Source organism: Nomascus leucogenys, chromosome 18, assembly GCF_006542625.1.
Source record: "Nomascus leucogenys isolate Asia chromosome 18, Asia_NLE_v1, whole genome shotgun sequence".
Lineage (NCBI taxonomy): Eukaryota > Metazoa > Chordata > Mammalia > Primates > Hylobatidae > Nomascus > Nomascus leucogenys.
The window spans coordinates 102801731-102820386 of NC_044398.1; the positions used below are offsets into that span (position 1 = coordinate 102801731).

At 49.2% G+C, this 18656-nt stretch overlaps 1 protein-coding gene across 2 annotated transcripts in view; it reads right to left on the reverse strand.

The window, feature by feature from the left end:
• The window catches only part of FAM234A (family with sequence similarity 234 member A), a 33889-nt gene extending 15233 nt beyond the window's left edge, over window positions 1-18656 (reverse strand). Inside the window, exons 1-2 of one of the 2 annotated variants that reach the window (XM_003269103.4) lie at window positions 18345-18656; window positions 2613-2718 (exon numbers count right to left, since the gene is read on the reverse strand). The gene's annotated coding sequence lies outside the window, so the exon portion shown is untranslated. Of the gene's footprint in view, window positions 1-2612; window positions 2719-12042; window positions 12644-18344 lie in introns of those variants that run through there. The other variant, XM_030797873.1, reaches the window with a different exon arrangement.

Genomic DNA, 18656 nt, shown 5'->3' on the forward strand with positions numbered 1-18656 from the left:
CACAATCTCGGCTCACGGCAAGCTCTGCCTCCCCTGTTCACGCCATTCTCCTGCCTCAGCCTCCCGAATAGCTGGGACTACAGGCGTCCGCCACCATGCCTGGCTAATTTTTTGTATTTTTAGTAGAGATGGGGTTGCACCATGTTAGCCACGATGGTCTCGATCTCCTGACCTCGTGATCGGCCCACACTGGCCTCCCAAACTGCTGGGATTATAGGCGTGAGCCACCACGCCCGGCCAAGACCCCATCTCTTAAAAAAAAAAAAAAACAAAACCTGGTTAGGCATGGTGGCTTATGCCTGTAATCGCAGCACTTTGGGAGGCCGAGTGAGTGGATTGCTTCAGCTCAGGAGTTTGAGACCAGCGTGGGCAATGTGGCGAGACCCTGTCTCTACTAAAAATACCAAAAAAATTAGCTGGGTATGGTGGCACTTGCCTGTGGTCCCAGCTATCCGGAGGCTGAGGTAGAAAGATCACTAGAGTCCAGGGGGGCGGAGGCTGCAGTGAGCTGAGATCACACCACTGCACTCCCACCTGGGTGACAGAGCAAGACTCTGTCTCAAAAACAAAAACAAAAACAAAAACCCCACTGCAGAAGCTCAAACAAAAACCTGTAAATAAATGTTGATATTGGTTCATTATTAACAACAGCCAAAACACAGAAACAACCCAGATGTCCAACAACATATGAACATATTGCCAGGCTCAGTGGCTCACGCCTGTGATCCCAGCACTTTGAGAGGCCAAGGTGGGCGGATCACGAGGTCAGGAGTTCGAGACCAGCCTGGCCAATAGGGTGAAAGCCATCTCTACTAAAAATACAAAAAAAACTAGCCGGACATGGTGGCAGGTGCCTGTAATCCCAGCTACTCGGGAGGCTTAGGCGGGAGAATCGCTTGAACCCGGGAGGTGGACATTACAATGAGCCAAGATTGCACCACTGCACTCCAGCCTGGGCAATAGAGGAAGACTCCTTCTCAAAAACAAAACAAAACAAAACAAAACATATGAATGGATAAACAAAATGTGGCCTATCCATAATACAATTACACCATAATGCAGTGGTGTGTTTTTCAGCCATAGTAAAAAATAAAATTCTGACACGTTATAAAATTATGCTAAATGAAATAACTAGGACACAAAGGTCACCTGTGGTGTGATTCCCGTTCTATGAAATGCCTAGAACAGGCCAGGCACGGTGGCTCACGCTTGTAATCCCAGCACTTTGGGAGGCCAAGGCGGGCAGATCACAAGGTCAGGAGATCGAGACCACGGTGAAACCCCGTCTCTACTAAAAATACAAAAAAATTAGCCGGGCGTGGTGGCGGGCGCCTGTAGTCCCAGCTACTCGGAGAGGCTGAGGCAGGAGAATGGCGTGAACCCAGGAGGCGGAGCTTACAGTGAGCCGAGATCACGCCACTGCACTCCAGCCTGGGCGACAGAGCGACACTCCGTCTCAAAAAAAAAAAAAAAAAAAGAAATGCCCAGAACAGGCAAATCCACAGAGGCAGGAAGTAGACACGTGGATGCCAGGTGCTGGGAACAGGGAGAGTCGGGAGTGACCGCTGTGGGCTGTGGGGTTTCTTTGTGGGATGATGAAAACAGTGGTGACGGTTACAAAATGCTGTGATTATACCAAATGCTACTAATGGCAGATTTTATGTTACGTATATTTTGCCACAATAAGAAAAAATGTGTGCATTCTCCTAGGTGCTGAGGCTTAAGTTTTAACATCTTGGAAGTCAGAAAAGATATGCTTATCAAAGGCAATGCGTTAGACCACGGAAAATCAAACAATGAGTCATGACCAAGGACCTCATTAAACCCAAGCAGCTGGCATGGGGGTGGGGAAGGCAGGATGGGCTGTCTAGAAAAGGTAACTAGGGAAAAAGCCAGCAACAGAATGTAGGAGTGTCTCATTGCCAGGGCCTGAGGGGCTGGGGCCAGGGCTTGAAGAAGAGGAGACGGCCATTTGTTCAGCAAATCTAGCCGCCGTGTCCCCAAGGAAGGGATATGTGAAATGTTTAAAACGTAGATTCCTGGCTGGGTGCGGTGGCTCACGCCTGTAATCCCAGCACTTTGGGAGGCCGAGGTAGGAGGATCACGAGGTCAGGAGATCGAGACCATCCTGGCTAACACAGTGAAACCCCGTCTCTACTAAAACTACAAAAAATTAGCTGGGTGTGTCGGCGTGCGCCTATAGGAGGCTGCGGCAGGAGAATGGCGTGAACCCGGGGGGCGGAGCTTGCAGTGAGCCGAGATCGCACCACTGCACTTCCAGCCTGGGCAACAGAGCGAGACTCCGTCTAAAAAAAAAAATAAAAATAAATAAATAAATAAAACATAGATTCCTTTGGCAAAGGAAAGAAAACGGAGTAAGAACCAGAATGCTACAATTCTGGATTTCTATCTTTACGGCTTTACACTGAAGAGCTTTAAAATTACAGCCAAGAAATTCGAGCTCTGAGCCTCAGCTGTCCTCATCTGGTGGAAGCCAGAGCATCAGAGAAAGCGTGCAGGAAAGTACTACTCAAGGAGGGGGCATCAACCGCCACCACCAGGCATCTGAAAACACAACCGATCCATCCATGGGCCCAGGAGTCCTGACCTACCTGGTCGTGGGAGTGCCCGGAGGACGCGCTCGATGTGGACTCCTGCTGGTGCATCTGGTCGTGATCTGTGGACAGGGAATCTGTGCCTTCGCAAGCCCAGGTGGACCTAGGGTCATAAAGCCACTTGTCAAGTGCAGCTGAGGCAGCCTGGAAGGTGTCAGGTCAGGAACTTAGATCCTTCCAAAGACATGACTCTCGGTGGCTCCGCATGAAAATAACTTGGGTGCTTTCGCAATCCTGATGCCACACCCCAGAAGGACTAAGTTGGCCACTCGGGGTGTGGGGTCCCAGTCAGGAGCGGCTGCTGGCACTCTCCAGCTGATTCCAGGGTGCAGCCAAGCAGAGAAGACAGGCCGAGAAGTCTGCCCTTGTTCGGTTCATCCCACTCTGACTACCAGATGATGGCCAGACATCTCCTGACCCTCAAGGGGAGAATCCATCCCCCCACAGCCAGCCTGGAAGCAAGCAAGACAAAGGGGAAAGGGCCTCTTCCTCTGAAGATGCCGCCTGGCCTACATTCTGGGTTTTCTGTTCCTTAGAGGTCACAGCAAGCTTAGCAAAGTCAATCCAAATGCAGACCTCAAGCTGGTAAATTACATCGCTCCCTTTCTTAATCATTCTTCTAATACCTAAGCTATGACCAAAGGACGCTGCAAGACAATTACTATTAATGTAGTTTGGATTTATAATTTAAAAAAATCAGTAATAAATGTATGCAACATTTAAAAAGGCCGGGTGCAGTGCCTCACACCTGTAATCCCAGCACTTTGGGGGGCTGAGGCAGGTGGGTCGCTTGAGCCTAGGAGTTTGAGACCAGCCTGGACAACATGGGGACACTTCATCTCCACCAAAAAATACAAAACTCAGTCAGGTGTGGTGGTGGGCACCTGTAGTCCCAGCTACTCAGGAGGCTGAGGCAGGAGGATTGCTTGAACCCAGCAGGCCAAGGCTGCAGTGAGCCATGGCTAGGCCACTACACTCCAGCCTGGGCAACAGAAAAAGACCCTGTTTCAAAAAAACCCACAAAACTTAAAAAGTATAAAAGGGTAAATCTCCTTTCATCTTGTGGCTCCCAGGCTCAAGAGGGGAAGCATGGTACCGGTTTCATATGGGTCCTTCCAGAAGTAATCTCTGTGAGGATAAGCATGGAGTATATAAAGTATACAATCTATATGAAAAAAATGTGACTAGAATGGTCGAGTTATAAGGAAAAATTAAAGGAAAAATAAAATTCAAACTACCTTCTTATCTCTGCAGTATGATGTGTCATGTTAAATCAGACCAAACTGGGCATTCTGTGGCAGGGATGGAGAAAGTCCTGTCATTTTCTCAATTCCTGCCTTTTGAATTGGAGAGCCTGGCTGAAAGGACAAACATTTCCCCCACGCACGGACCATCTCTGTAACACGATTTAGGACAAAAGGAAAAAACTCTCTAAATGCTCATTAGTAACACAGTTGGGGATTTGGGTCATCTTTATCTTGTGAGCACCTACAATTTGGCCAGTGTCCTCACCTGCAGAGCGGAATGAAATAAGACATGTCATACATGTGTGAGGGAAAACAGAAACAGAGGCTTCAGAAGGCAAAGCCCCATTACGGGACGCAAAACAATGAGCATCCACCTGAACCCAGCACTGGGCTCCACTCTGAGAGGGTTCCCAGACAGTCATGCCCCCATGGGCACTCTCCCACCACTTGGGCGAACCCAGGTCAGGGTAGAAAATGGCACTGAACATTTTTGGGAGGATTATCATTTTAACTGGCAAACACAGGCTTCTAAAACTGTGAGCCAGCCATCGAGGCATTTGTGAAAAACACAGACTGATCTAAGATCAAAAGAGTTTGTGAGAAACTGGTTTAAAAATCATTAATAAGGCCAGGCACGGTGGCTCACGCCTGTAGTCCCAGCCCTTTGGGAGGCCGAGGCGGGCGGATCGCAAGGTCAGGAGTTCGAGACCAGCCTGGCCAACATGGTGAAACCCCATCTCTACTAAAAAATACAAACATTAGTCAGACGTGGTGGCAGATACCATAATCCCAGCCACTTGGGAGTCAACGGCAGGATAATTGTTTGAACCTGGGAGGCAGAGGTTGCAGTCAGCCGAGATTGAGCCATCACACTCAAGCCTGAGGGACAAGAGCGAGACTTCTCTTAAAAAAAAAAAAAAAAAAAGGCCGAGTGCGGTGGCTCACGCCTGTAATCCCAACACTTTGGGAGGCCGAGGCAGGCGGATCGTGAGGTGAGGAGATCGAGACCATCCTGGCTAACACAGTGAAATCCCATCTCTACTAAAAATACAAAAAATTAGCTGGGTATGGTGGCGGGCGCCTGTAGTCCCAGCTACTGGGGAGGCTGAGGCAGGAGAATGGTGTGAACCTGGGAGGTGGAGCTTGCAGTGAGCCGAGATTGCACCACTGGACTCCAGCCTGGGCAACAGAGCAAGACCCTGTCTCAAAACAAACAAACAAAAAAAACCACCAGCTACTCAGGAGGCTGTGGCAGGAGAATTGCTTGAACCCTGGAGGCAGAGGTTGCGGTGAGCCGAGATTGCACCACTGTGCTCCAGCCTGGGTGAGAGTGAGACCTTGTCTCAAAAAAAAAAAAAATCCACCAATCAAGATAAACTCCAGATGAATTAAAAATGTAAACATTATTATTATTATTATTATTATTTTTGAGATGGAATCTTGCTCTTTCACCTAGGCTGAAGTACAACGGCGTGATCTTGGCTCACTGCAACCTCTGCCTCCTGGGTTCAAGTGATTCTCCTGCCTCGGCCTCCTGAGTAGCTGGGACTACAGGCACCCACCAACACACCCGGCTAATTTTTGTATTTTTAGTAGAGACGGGGTTTCACCATGATGGTCAGGCTGGTCTAGAACTGCTGACCTCGTGATCTACCCACCTCAGTCTCTCAAAGCGCTGGGATTACAGGTGTGAGCCACTGCACCTGGCCAAAAATGTAAACATTATTTTCAACAAACATTAAACTAAAAGAAAATAGAAGAGAATGTTTATGTATTGTTAGGGAAAGTCTTGAAAGCATGACCCCAAAGGCGGAAATCATTAAGAAAAACACTGACGGACTAAATATATTATGAAATGTCTAACCCAAGCTCATCCAACCCTCGGCCCAGGATGGCTTGAAGTGTGGCCTAACACAAATTCATAAACTTTCTTAAAACATTCAGAGATTTTTTTGCAATTTCTTTTTTCAGCTCATCAGCTATCATTAGTGTTAGTGTACTTCACGTGTGGCCTAAGACAATTCTTCCAATGTGGCCCAGGGAAGCCAAAAGATTGTCGTTAGCTCCACAAAACAAACCAGGATAAATATTCCTAAGGTTTTCACAAATCCACAAAAGAAAGGCAACGACCCCAGTGGGGAAACAGGAAACGAATTCAAAACTGGGCAGTTCACTGAAGGGCACACGCCAGTGGCCGGTGCCCACAGGAAACACGCTCAGTCTCACTCATAGACACAGCAGGACCAATGACATTAACCAAAGTTAAGCATTTCATTTTATTTTATCTTGAGACAGGGTCTCATTCTGTGGCCCAGGCTGGAGGGCAGTGGTGATCTAGGCTCACTGCAACCTCCTCCTTCTGAGTTCAAGAGATTCTCCCACCTCAGCCTATCAAGTAGCTGGGACCACAGGTGTGCACCACCGCACCGGGCAAATTTTTGTATTTTTTGTAAAGACGGAGTATCGCCATGTTGCCCAGGCTGGTCTCGAACTCCAGGGCCCAAGTGATCCGCCTGTCTCAGCCTCCCAAAGTGTGGGCCACGCCCAGCCTAAAAGTTAAGCATTTTAAAATGTGTTGGTGAGACTATAGGATAACAGGTCTGTAGTACAATAGTAGTGGGAATTTGAAATGGTAGTTTTTTTTTTTTTAATTATACTTTAGGTTTTAGGGTACATGTGCACAATATGCAGGTTTGTTACATATGTATCCATGTGCCATGTTGGTTTGCTGCACCCATTAACTCATCATTTAGCATTAGGTATATCTCCTAATGCTGTCCCTCCCGCCTCCCCCCGGAATGGTAGTTATTGGTCGGGCGAGGTGGCTCACGCCTGTAATCCCAGCACGTTGGGAGGCTGAGGCGGGCAGATTACCTGAGGTCGGGAGTTTGAGACCAGCCTGACCAACATGGAGAAACCCCATCTCTACTAAAAATACAAAAAAAAATTAGCCGGGCGTGGTGGTGCATGCCTGTAACCTCAGCTACTCGGGAGGCTGCGGCAGGAGAATCACTTGAACCTGGGAGGCAGAGGTTGCAGTGAGCCGAGATCGTGCCATTGCACACCAGCCTGGGCAACAAGAGCAAAATTCCGTCTCAAAAAAAAAAAAAAAAAAAAAAAAGATGTTACCATTCAGGGAAGCAGACTGCAGGGTCCAGCCCTGTGCTATTTTTGCAACATCTTGTGAATGTGGAAGTAGTCCAAAATAAAAAGTATAAAATAAAAAATCAAAAGAGAAAAGAAAACCTTTAGTGAGGGGGCGTGGGGTCAGAGGTTCATGTAAGTTTTAGAGGAAGAACCAGCTTCTCCACAGGCAGCTTGGTTTGTGCCTCAAAGCTACCTTAATATGAAGCTATTTTGTTCCAAAGGCAGGAGTTCTTTCAGTGTTTTGTTTATTTTTGGAAGAATATCAATAGTGGAGTTTTGTGGTAGCCTGAAGAAATACTGAAAGAAGAGCCAAACCCCTGGCATGTTACAATTCTCCATTACAAAACGATCACCGGCTTCCTCAAAACCATCCATTAAAATCATTTTCCGGCCGGGCGCAATGGCTCACGCCTGTAATCCCAGCACTTTGGGGGGCCGAGGGGGGGCGGATCACGAGGTCAGGAGATCGAGACCGTCCTAGCTAACACGGTGAAACCCCGTCTCTACTAAAAATAGAAAAACTTAGCCGGGCGTGGTGGCGGGCGCCTGTAGTCCCAGCTACTCGGGAGGCTGAGGCAGGAGAATGGCGTGAACCCGGGAGGAGGAGGTTGCAGTGAGCCGAGATCGCACCACTGCACTCCAGCCTGGGCGACAGAGTGAGACTCCAACTCAAAAAAAAAAAAAAAACCATTTTCCTTTCCACTGTGGGGAAAACACGGATATGCACAGCATTTATAATAATACTCCCCAAATACTTACCTGAGCAAATGCCAGAGTTTAAAAGGGGTCGTCTCCAAAGTCAGGCAATGTGGTGACGATGAGAATGCCCCAAGGGGTGGGAACTCTTACTGCTATACAGCCTCTGCACAAGCTTTGACACCGGCCTGGCCACAGAAAAGGGGTGTGTGTTTAACACTAATAAGGCCTGTCTTTGGAAAATTAAAAAGCTGGTCAGGAATTCCTTCACAGGATCTCCAGGTAAGACTTCCTTTTTGGAAACTTGACTCAGCCACCAGAAATAGGGGTACTTATTACAAGCCAAAACAGCAAGGCAGCCAAAGCCAGGCAGTTGACGATTCAACCAGTTTGCAAATAAGGACACCATGAGATAGGTCCAAAGATTTGCTCATCAACGGCAAGAAGATATGAATGTTTTTCTCTACTGTGGTCATTAAAAATACCAGGAGCAGTAGCCAGAGCTTCAGGAACCTGACTGGCAGAGAAAATCCCCATGGACCCAGGTCAGAGAGACTTGAGCAAGGCACTGTCCTTGCTGTACTTTAGCATCCATACCATTGAACACAGAGAGTCAGGCCATGTGGCTATTTAAAAAAACAGAAAACAGAACTCAACACGCTAATAACCAAAAATTTAACTTCATGGCCGGGCAGGGTGGTTCACACCTATAATCCTAGTGCTTTGGGAGGCTGAGGCAGGAGGATGACTTGAGGCCAGGAGTTCGAGACCAGTCTGGGCAACATGGGGAGACCCCATCTCTACAAAAAATAAAATAAAATTAGGTGTAGTGGCACGTGCTTGTAGTCCCAGCTACCTGGGAGGCTGAGGTGGGAGGTTAGCTTGAGCCCAAGAGGTTGAGGCTGCAGTGAGCTGTGATCATTACACTACATTCCACTTTGGGTAACAGAGTGAGACCCTGTTTCAAAAAAAAAAAAAAAAAAAAAAGTGAGGGCTCAGAAAGAAAAGAAAATGTGTCAATACAATACATATTTTTTTTTTTTTTTTTTTTTTGAGCCGGAGTCTTGCTGTCGCCCAGGCTGGAGTGCAGTGGCGTGATCTCGGCTCACTGTAGGCTCCGCCCCCGGAGTTCACGCCATTCTCCTGCCTCAGCCTCCCAAGTAGCTGGGACTACAGGCGGCCGCCACCTCGCCCGGCTAATTTTTTGTATTTATAGTAGAGACGGGGTTTCACTGTGTTAGCCAGGATGGTCTCGATCTCCTGACCTCGTGATCCGCCCACCTCGGCCTCCCAAAGTGCTGGGATTACAGGCGTGAGCTACCGCGCCTGGCCTACAATACATATTAATTAAGGTAAAAGACCTGACACTGGCTGGGTGTGGTAGCTCACGCCTGTAATCCCAGCACTTTGGGAGGCCGAGGTGGGTAGATTGCAAGGTCAAGAGTTCGAGACCAGTTTGGCTGACATGGTGAAACCCCACCTCTACTAAAAATACAAAAAATTAACCAGGCATGGTGATGCGCATCAGTAATCCCAGCTACTCAGGAGGCTGAGGCAGGAGAATCGCTTGAACCCGGGGGGCAGAGGTTGCAGTGAGCTGAGATAGCGCCATTGCACTCCAGCTTGGGCGACAGAGCGAGACTCCGTCTCAAAAAAAAAAAGGAGCTGACACCAAGAATAACTTGAAGAATAACTTGAAGAAAGAAAGATAAACACAATACCTCATATATGGTTATTCAGATTATTCCTCTGGCCTACACAACTGTCAGTAAGCCCATGGTGACTCATGCCTATAATCCCAGCATTTTGGGAGGCCGAGGTGGACAGATCACTTGAGGACAGGAGTTCAAGACCAGGCTGGCCAACATGGTGAAACCCTGTCTCTACTAAAAATACAAAATTAGGTGGGTATGATGGTGTCTGCCTGTAGTCTCAGCTACTGGGAAGGCTGAAGCATGAGAATCACTTCAGCCTGGGAGGTAGAGGATGCAGTGAGCCAAGATTGTACTAGGGCACTCCAGCCTGGGCGACAGACCAAGACTCTGTCTCAAAAAAAAGGGCTATCAGTAAACCAGCTGTCCACTCCAGGCCACTGAGGCTGCCACACCTGTCTGTCCTCCAGGGGGTCCACAGGCTACCCAGTCCTGAGGAAAACTCTGATTAGGAGGAAGAACAAAACAATCCAGCAACAGTTTGCACAGCTCATTAACATTTCGGCAGGGCTAGGGCAGGAATACCACAGGCCATGCAGAAAGGAAGTAACAGTTCTCTCCCTTTTCTCCAAGGGTTCTTTCTCTAAGAAGCTTATTGAGTCACAGAGAACAGAAAATAAAAACAAAAGTCTCATTCTAATTGCTTTTTTTTTTTTTTTTGAGACGGAGTCATGCACTGTCACCTGGGCTGGAGTGCAGTGGTGCGATCTCGGCTGACTGCAACCTCCGCCTCCTGGTTTCAAGCGATTCTCCTGCCTCAGCCTCCAGTAGCCGGGATTACAGGCGTGCGCCACCACACCCAGCTAATTCTGTATTTTTATTAGGGAAGGGGTTTCTCCATGTTGGTCAGGCTGGTCTTGAACTCCTGACCTCAAGTGATCCGCCCGCCTTGGCCTCCCAAAGTGCTGGGATTACAGGCGTGAGCCACTGAGCCTGGCCTCTAATTCCCCCCCGCCCTTTTTTTTTTTTTTTTTTAGATGGAGTCTTGCTCTGTGCCCAGGCTGGAATGCAGTGGCGCGATCTCGGCTTACTGCAAGCTCCACCTCCCAGGTTCAAGCCATTCTCCTGCCTCAGCCTCCCCAGTAGCTGGGACTACAGGCGCCCGCCACCACACCCGGCTAATTTTTTGTATTTTTAGTAGAGATGGGGTTTCACTGTTAGCCAGGATGGTCTCGATCTCCTGACCTCGTGATCCGCCCACCTCAGCCTCCCAAAGTGCTGGGATTACAGGCCTGAGCCACCACGCCCGGCCTCTACTTTTTTTAATTGCAGAAATTTGATGAAAACTTTTCTTTTTTGACACAGGGTCTTGCTCTGTTGTCCAGGCTAGAATGAAGTGGTGCAATAATGGCTCACTGCAGCCTTGAATCCCCCAGGCTCAAGAGATCCTCCCACCTCAGGCTCCCCAGTAGCTGGCAGCACAGGCATGCACCAGCTAATTTTTGTTCAGCTAATCTTTAAATATTTTGTAGAAATGAGAGCCTCACTATATTGCCCAGGCTTCTTTGTAACTCCTGGTTTCACGTGATCCTCCCACCTCTGCCTCCCAAAGTGCTAGAATTAAAGGTGTACACCGCCGTGCCCAGCCTGAAGCAGACAGTTTTTTTTTTTTTCTTTCTTTTTGTGTAGACCTCCTCTGTGGTCAAGATAGTGTTTTCAGGCTAGGCGCAGTAGCATACACTTGTAATCCCAGCAACTTCGGGAGGCTAAAGCAGAAGGCAGGAAGATCACTCGAGCTCAGGAGTTCGACACCAGCCTGGGAACATGGCAAAACCCCGCCTCTACAAAAAAATACAAAACTAGCCGGGTGTGGCGGTATGTGCCTCTAGTCCCAGCTACGCGAGAAACCGAGGTTCCCTTGAGCCTGGGAGGTCAAGGCTCTGGTGAGCGGAGATCGCACCACTGCATTCCAGTCTAGGCAACAGGGCAAGACCCGGTCTCAAAAAAAAAGAGAAGAAAACAGTGTTTTAAATGGATAAAATATTTAGTTAATATTTAGAGGAAAACTGTGATTATAGATTAATGTTACTATCTAGTTTCACCAGTTAGAAACAGAAACTGGAAGGACTTTGTCAATGGATTAAAATAATAATAATAAGCCCAGCTAGGTGTGGTAGCTCACAACTGTAATCCCAGCACTTTAGGAGGCCTAGGCGGCTGGATCACTTGAGGTCAGGAGTTCGAGACCAACCTGGCCAACATGGTGAAACCCCATCTCTACTAAAAGTACAAAAATTAGCCGGCATGGTAGCATGCGCCTATAGTCCCAGCTACTAGGGAGGCTGAAGCAGGAGAATAGCTTTAACCCAGGAGGCAGAGGTTGCAGTGAGCCGAGATCGCACCATTGTACTCCAGCCTGGGCAAAGAGAGCAAGACTCTGTCTCAAAAAAAAAAAAAAAAAAGCCCAGATGCAGTGGCTCAAGCCTTAAGTAAGTTTGGGGTGACCCCCACTGACCCTGGTTAACCACATTCCACCCCAGAGAACTCAGTATTTTTCTCTCAAAGCACTCATCATACTTCTCTTACCTGGCAGACAGAAAGCTATTTAAGGCCAGGAAGATGTCTGCTGTGCCCCCTGAGCCAAATGGATGAAAGAGAATTTAAAAGACAAGTAAGATAACTCACAATCAAGATCTGAATTTTCCGACAGACTTCATCGTCCATAATCACTAACCAATCTTGTAGCAAGTGTGCCCAAATGCTTGTCCCCAAATCCAGCTGCTATACACACAAATGACTTAAGAAATGTATTTACACAATGTGGCTGTGTCATCACCAAGAGCACTCCGGGCATCTGACAGCAATTCAACGTGAGCTTCAGAGACACCCACAGCAGCCAATGAGACAATGCTTCAGCTGAGCAAAGCAGATGCCAGACAAGGACAGCTACTGCGTCCAGTTGTTTACAGCAAGCAGCCATTTCTCTCTCTACCAAGAATAATCGCAAGACAAAGAACAGGCCCTTAACCATTTTTCCAGAACCATTTTAAAGATCATGGTTCCATGACAAAGGCAAAAGTATCACAGCACATGCAGTCAGCACTCAAAAAGCCCAAACACAAGTTCCTTTCCCTTGCAGAACTGAAAAACTTTTACAGTACTTGAGAAGGGCTCACAATGCCTCCTAAGAATAAGTCGAGGGCAAACAGCTGATGGGTAACTATTACACAGAAGAAGTTTTGTAGTCTCTCCAGAAAATACCATGGGGTAAGCCTTTCTCCTGAATTCCAAGGCAGATTTTCTGTGACTCCCCCACAAATTATTATTATTATTATTATTATTTTGAGATGGGGCCTCGCTATGTCACCCAGGCTGGACTGCAGTGGCGCAATCTCCGCTCACTGCAAGCTCTGCCTCCTGGGTTCATGCCATTCTCCTGCCTCAGCCTCCCGAGTAGCTGGGACTACAGGTGCCGGCCACCACGTCCGACTAGTTTTTTTGTATTTTTAGTAGAGATGGAGTTTCACCACGTTAGCCAACATGGTCTCGATCTCCTGACCTCATGATCCGCCCGCCTTGGCCTCCCAAAGTGTTGGGATTACAGGCGTGAGCCATCGCACCCGGCACAATTTTTATTTATTTTTATTTTTATTTTCTTGAGTCAAGAGTCTTGCTCTGTCGCCCAGGCTGGAATGCAGTGGTGCGATCTCAGCTCACTGCAACCTCCGCCTCCTGGGTTCAAGCGAGTCTCCTGCCTCATCCTCCCGAGTAGCTGAGACTACACACGCCCGCCACCACGCCTGGCTAACTTTTGTATTTTGGTTTCATCATGTTGGCCAGCCTGGTCTTGAACTCCTGATCTCAAGTGATCTGCCTGCCTTGGCCTCCCAAAGTGCTGGGATTACAGGTGTGAGCCACCGCGCCCGGCCATGTTACTCATTTCTGTCTTTCATTAAGTAGGGGGCAGAGAAAGAAAAAGATAAACTCTAAACTTGATCACTTCTGCTAAACTCTACAAGATAAGCCAGTTAATTAGGCCTTAGCTTCAATTTCTGTTTTTTTTCTGATCCTTGCACAGCAGGGCTAACCCATGGGCAGTGTGCCCACAGTAGCCTCAATTTACTTCTTTTATCATTTTTTTTTAAACCTTTGACCCAGGTGTGGTGTTGAAATGCCTAACCTTGTTTTTACTTCAACTCGTTACTTTGAATTTTGTCCTGTTTATCTCTTTAAATCACCTAGCCTTGCTTCTCATGTAAATAAGACTCTCTCTAGCTAGGAAAGCCGATGAACTCCAACTGACCCCTTAATTTACAAGACACTAGGGCTCCTCACTCAACCCCCTTCCGTGAGGAGTTGTCCTGGGTAAACGGATCCTCAGCGTTTCGAAGGAGCCCAGTTAACTGATAAGTTACCAACACCAACAACGTACGAAGTTTCCAGGAATTTTCTCCAAGAGATAACAACATACAACCTTGATTTCCTGTGCGGCGTAGACCCTACATCTAATTATAATGAAAGATTTAGAACCTTGAACCTGGTACCGTTGCTCTTCTTGTAACCATTTGTCTTTTAAGTTGTTTATCCCTCTGTAACCATTTTGATTCTTTTGATTCTTGCATGTTTTTACTTCTGTAGAATTATTACATTTGAGTCCCCCTCCCCTTCCTAAACCTAGGTATAAAAGTTAATCGAGCCCCTTCCTCGTGGCCAAGAGTTTTGAGCATTAGCCATCTCTTTGGCCGCTGGCTTAATAAAGGACTCTTAATTCGTCTCAAAGTGTGGCGTTTTTTTAACTCGCCTGGGTACAACAGTGTCTCATGCCTATAATCTCAGCACTTCAAGAGGCAGAGGAGGGAAGACTACTTGAGCCCAGGAGTTTGCGACCAGCCTGGGCAACATAGTGAGTTCTCCTTTCTATATACGATGAAAAAAAAAAAAAACCTTTATTATGTAAATGCTCAAACATTAACAAAAGCAGATAACACCAGCCCCATAAACCCATTACCCAGGTCCAAGAGTTATCAACAGTTATCAACAAAGAGCCAGTCATTTTCGTCTGTAAGCCAGCATACTTCTCCCCAAGGCCCCGCCTCTGATGATTTTTAGATTTGCTCCTTTGATCTCTCAGCATCTGCTTCATAGTTATTTGGTTAGGAGTCAGCATTCTTTTCTTTTTTTTTTTACATTCTGAGATAATCTAAGTTCCATGAAGAATTTTGCAAAGCACGAGTGGGTAAAAAATTCACCAAGTTTGCAGGGTTTTTTTAATTTTTAAATTTTTATTTTTATTTTTTTTTTGAGATGGAGTCTCGCTCTGTCACCCAGGCTGGAGTGCTGGAGTGCAGTGGCGCCATCTCGGCTCACTGCAAGCCCTGCCTGCCGGTTTCACGCCATTCTCCTGCCTCAGCCTCCCGAGTAGCTGGGACTACAGGCGCCCGCCACTATGCCGGGCTAATTTTTTGTATTTTTTAGTAGAGACGGGGTTTCACTGTGTTAGCCAGGATGGTATTTTTTTTATTTTTGAGACGTAGTCTCTCTCTGTCGCCTAGGCTGGAGTGTAGTGGCGCGATCTCGGCTCATCGCAACCTCCGCCTCCTGAGTTCAAGCAACTCTCCTGCCTCAGCCTCCTGAGTAGCTGGGACTACAGGCATGTGCCATGACACCGGCTAATTTTTTTTTTTTTAGTAGAGATGGGGTTTCACCACGTTAGCCAGGATGGTCTCGATCTCCTGAACTCGTGATCCACCCACCTCAGCCTCCCAAAGTGTTGGAATTACAGGCGTGACTCACCACGCCCAGTCAGGGATTTTTTTTTTTTTTTTTTTGAGACGGAGTCTTGCTCTGTCCTCCAGGCTGGAGTGCAGTGGCGCGATCTCGGCTCACTGCAAGCTCCGCCTCCCGGGGTTCACGCCATTCTCCTGCCTCAGCCTCCCGAGTAGCTGGGACTACAGGCGCCCGCCAACACGCCCGGCTAATTTTGTGTATTTTTAGTAGAGACGGGGTTTCACTGTGTTAGCCAGGATGGTCTCGATCTCCTGACCTCGTGATCCGCCCGCCTCGGCCTCCCAAAGTGCTGGGATTACAGGCTTGAGCCACCGCGCCCGGCTTTTTTTTTTTGAGACTCACTGTGTTGCCCAGGCTGGAGTGCAGTGGCGCGATCTCTGCTCACTGCAACCTCCGCCTCCCGGGTTCACGCCATTCTCCTGCCTCAGCCTCCGGAGTGGCTGGGACTACAGGCGCCCATCACCACGCCTGGCTAATTTTTTGTATTTTTAGTAGAGACGGGATTTCACTGGGTTAGCCAGGATGGTCTCGATCTCCTGACCTCGTGATCCGCCCACCTCGGCCTCCCAAAGCCCTGGGATTACAGGCGTTAGGCACCGCGCCCGGCCTATTTATTTTTTTTTGAGACAGAGTCTCGCTTATGTCACCAGAGTGTAGTGGCGCGATCTCGGCTCAATGCAACCTCTGCCTCCTGGGTTCAAGCGATTCTCCTGCCTCAGCCTCCCAAGTAGCTGGGATTACAGGTGTGCGCCACCACGCCCAGCTAATTTTTATATTTTTAGTAGACACTGGATTTCACCATGTTGGACAGGATGGTCTCGATCTCTTGACCTAGTGATCCGCCTACCCCAGCCTCCCAAAGTGCTGGGATTACAGGCATGAGCCACTGTGACCACCCAAAACAAAATTTTTTTAAGAAAAATAAATACGGTGGCACATGCCTGTAGTCCCAGATACTCAGGAGTGTGAAGCAAAAGGAAAAAAAGAGGGCCAGGTGCGGTGGCTCACACCTGTAATCCCAGCACTTTGGGAGGCGGAGGCGGGTGGATCACCTGAGGTCAGGAGTTTGAGACTGGCCTGGCCAACATGGTGAAACCCCTCTCTACTAAAAATACAAAAAAAAAAAAAATTAGCTGAGTGTGGTGGCGGGCGCCTGTAATCCCAGCTACTTGGGAGGCTGAGTGGGGAGAATCACTTGAACCCGGGAGGCAAAGGTTGCAGTGAGCTGAGATCTTTTTTTTTTTTTTTTTTTTTGAGACGGAGTCTCACTCTGTCACCCAGGCTGCAGTGTAGTGGCGCGATCTCGGCTCACTGCAAGCTCCACCTCCCGGGTTCACGCCATTCTCCTGCCTCAGTCTCTCCGACTAGCTGGGACTACAGGCGCCCGCCACCACGCCCGGCTAATTTTTTGTATTTTTAGAAGAGACGGGGTTTCACCGTGGTCTCGATCTCCTGACCTCGTGATCCACCCGCCTCGGCCTCCCAAAGTGCTGAGATTACAAGCGCGAGCCACCGCGCCCGGCCTGCAGCGAGCTGAGATCTTGCCACTGCACTCCAGTCTGGGCAACAAGAGCGAAACTCCGTCTGAAGGAAAAGAAAAAAAGAAAAAAAAAAAAGACGGAATCCTCCACCATTTCTAAATCCTGATGATCTCATTCAAGCCCTTGACCCCATCTTATTTCTGGTTCCTTGGACTTCCCAGAGCGAAAGCCAATGGAACGCTTCCATAGCGTGAACTAGTTTCAATATGTTCTCCACACTTGATGCCAAAAGCATCCCAATCAGTGAGGCAAGGACTCAGAAAACTGGTAAAATGCCCAAATCCATGTCCACTTGAAGTCAGGGTCATTCTCATTATTTCCTCCTCTCCTGCTCTGCACTTACTCCTTTTTTTTTTTTTTTTTTTTTTTGAGATGAAGTCTTGCTCTTGTCACCCAGGCTAGAGTGCAATGGCGCGATCTCGGCTCACCGCAACTTCCCCTCCCAGGTTCAAGCGCTTCTCCTGCCTCAACCTCCCGAGTAGCTGGGATTACAGGCACCTGCCACCACACTCGGCTAATTTTCTTATTTTTAGTAGAGACGGGATTTCACCACGTTGGCCATGCTGCTCTCCAACTCCTGACCTCAGGTGATCTGCCTGCCTCGGCCTCCCAAAGTGCTGGGACACAGGCGTGAGCCACCGCGCCGGCTTTGCAAGCTCTGTTTTTTATCTAATTTACTATCTGTATCCTCCAGTAGAATAGAAGCTCCTTGAGGACAGGAAGTTCCTACAACCATCCCTGGTTCCCAGCAGACACTCGGAGATTATTTGTTGAGTTATTCTGCTCTAATTGAATGCAGACTGAAATTGCAATAAAGGAAGTAGTGTGATCTGATGCCGGCGCCGTAAAGACACCGGCAGCCAGTACATGGAAGGGAGCGCATCACAGCCTCCTCAGCTGGAATCACAAGGTTTAGAACCCGAGAGTAAACGAAATTGCCTACCCTGATAACCTATCAGTCTGTCCAAGGGCAAACTCTCTCCTTGACAACTCTCGGCCAACCAACGTAGGGGAGAGCCAGGAACGCTAATCACAGTGTTTTCCTCCCTTCTAGCCTCTGTTTTGTGTTCTACGCCCGAGTCCCTCCCACAGACGAGCAACCTCGGCTGCGCTCGGGGCGCTTTCCCGGGGTGCCGGACGGACAAGCTTGCAGACAGCGTCCTGAGAGAGGACACGCCTCTCTGGTCCCCGTGAGGCTTCTCATCCACATTCTTCCACCATAAAAAAACACTCAGGAAACCCGGGCGGCACCAAGAGCGAAAGCGGCCACGGCCGGCTCACCTACGCGGCGCCACGGAGGGGAGCTCCCTGCCGGGAGGTAAAACCCCGCTTTGAGGAACACTGGGGCTTGTTCTGAACGCCACTGAAACCCAGGCTGCGGCAATGGGGGAAACCCGAAAGAATCAGCCTCCAGAGGCGCTGCTGCCGACCCGCTGAGGGACCTGGGGTCCCGCCGCAGCCTCCCGGCCCGCACCCGACTCCTGTAAGGCCGAGGAGCTGGGCGGCAGCACGGGCGGGGCGGGGTCCTCCAGGGGCCGAGGGACTGGGGAACCCGGGGGCCGGGGTCGCCGAGGCAGGGGAACCGCGTCCCAGAGCGAAGGGGAGGCCTGCGGCGCCCCTGCGGCGGGCACGCGCGAGGACGAGGCCGCGCTCACTCACCTGCCGCCGCGCCCGCTCACCCGCCCGCGCCGCTGGCCCCGCCCCCTGGCGTCACTTCCGACCAGCCGGGCGGGCGGGGCCGGAAATGCGCGGGCTCGGACCCCGCCCCGCCGCCAGGCTTCGGTTGCTCAGCAACGCGTATGGTGGGCGCTGCCTCCGCCGGGAACTTGGCCGTCTCCTGTTTGTCGCTGTCGCAATGGATGCTGAACGTCCTCGCCCCTCTTCGTTCTCGTCCTCCCTCCGTCCTCGCTCCTCTCCGTCCTCTTTCTCCTCCTTCCCTGCGTCCTCCCTCCCCTCCCCGTCCTCTCCGGA